The sequence below is a fragment of the Atta cephalotes genome (genome assembly GCF_000143395.1).
Source record: "Atta cephalotes unplaced genomic scaffold scaffold00033, whole genome shotgun sequence".
NCBI classification, from domain to species: Eukaryota; Metazoa; Arthropoda; class Insecta; order Hymenoptera; family Formicidae; genus Atta; species Atta cephalotes.
In genome coordinates, this window is record NW_012130097.1 from 511,239 (window position 1) to 513,173 (window position 1,935).

Below are 1,935 nucleotides of genomic sequence, written 5' to 3' on the forward strand. Positions count from 1 at the left end.
TATATATATATATATATATATATATATATATATATATTCTTGCTGTGTTAGTAATAATAATTATATTTAAAGTTTTATTAAAAATTATATGTAGTTAACACGGGAAATGATAATAAATACAGTTATTATTACAAAACAAAATAATTGCAATTATTATAGTTTATAGTTATTTTTTGGGCAATCATATTTTGTATAGTTGGCCTCAAAAACGACTATAAATTATAGTTAAATTATCATTGCAATTATCATCTGTTTTATATGTTTAGTTCAAAAAATGACTATAGATTATAGTTAAATTATAGTAACTGCAATCATTTCTAATAATAATTATATTTATAATAATTTTTTCTACAAACTATTTTTTGATAGCACTCTAAATATAATTATTATTAATATTATAGCAGTAGTAACTATAATTATAATATTATATAATTACAAAAAAATAATAAGTACCTAAAACTTTTCTTTCAGTATACATGATGCGAATCCTCGATCCTTATGGCAACATTTATGAGAATTTTTATGAGAACATTTTGGATTATCTATCACAAATTTAAAATTGTTTTAAATTATTGTACAATATTAGTTTAAATAGAAATATCTTTTTTTAAATAGAAATTTGGCAATCGATGTTAATTCGATTTTTCCTTTTTTTCGTGCCGAGATACGTTGTCAAGATTCCCTCAAACGTGTCAAAACGGAAACGCCAGAGATCACGTCGGCGGACAAACATTCGATTCTCATCGTGGTGAGATGAGATTAGGTGCGATTGTCAGAGCTGCTGCTGCTATATACGTTTGCGACGAACGTGAGTTCGCGTAGAAAGTTTCGGGTGGAAAGGAGCGCTTTCTCCCACGGTCGGATGTTTATCCCGGCCGTAGAATGCTGAGGGAATTTTCTCGCTGAGAGACGAGCAAGACCGATATAATCTCGATGAAATTGACTGCAGTACTAGTACACGAATTGTGTGCGATATGGGCGTATTGTTACGAGCTACTATTGCGAGCCTGGTCCTTTCGCAATTTTGACACTTTGTTACAGTTTCCCTAGAGCCGCTTACATTGTCGTCCTAAAATTCTTCATTAAAGACTTCCATACTTTTAACTGTACAATCTTTTCTAATAGCCATTATCAATATTAAAATTAATCAAAATGTTATCGTGATATATGAAATATGGAGAACAATGTTTTGTCACATCATTCATGTAAAGATCAATAATACGCAAATTGAAATATTTAAAAATGTAAAATAAATTCATGATTTAAAAACATTGATCAATAAAAAGAGTGAGCTTTTTTTTCAAACTCTAATTTGAAAAATTCAGACTGAAATTAATTTGGAAACATTTCATGTCCTTTCAAAAATTTTTTCCGGATTTTGTCCTAGAAATAATCGAGCCATTAACATTAAAATTGCTTTTTGAGATTGTTCCTGTGTTTAAAAAACTGCTTTCATTTTTTATTAAAAATTTGACAACTTGATCAGGAAATTTTTTATGTCAAGTGAAAATAATAATGTGTCTTTGTGACTTTGATTTTAGAAATGACACGAAAATGTGTTGCTAGCGGTTCTGGTTAACGAATTCTTCTTCTGCTAGATTGACATATATTATAGATGTCGCAGTTTTCTAGAATTTCTAGCTGTGAGCGAGTATCACTTGAAAACACACGTACATATGCACACATACACACATTTGACGCAGAATAATTTCGGCTGTACGTAAGCGTGCATATACGTGTTCACGAGGAACATCCAATGTGCGGACCGGCGATACTGTATCGATCAAATGTTACCTGTCGGTGTCACAGATATATATATATATATATATATATAGTTTTTATATATATATATATATATAGTTAGTAGTAAGTAATAATTATTAGTTATAGTATATTAGTTAGTTTAGTTAGTTAATTTAGTAATTACTACTACTA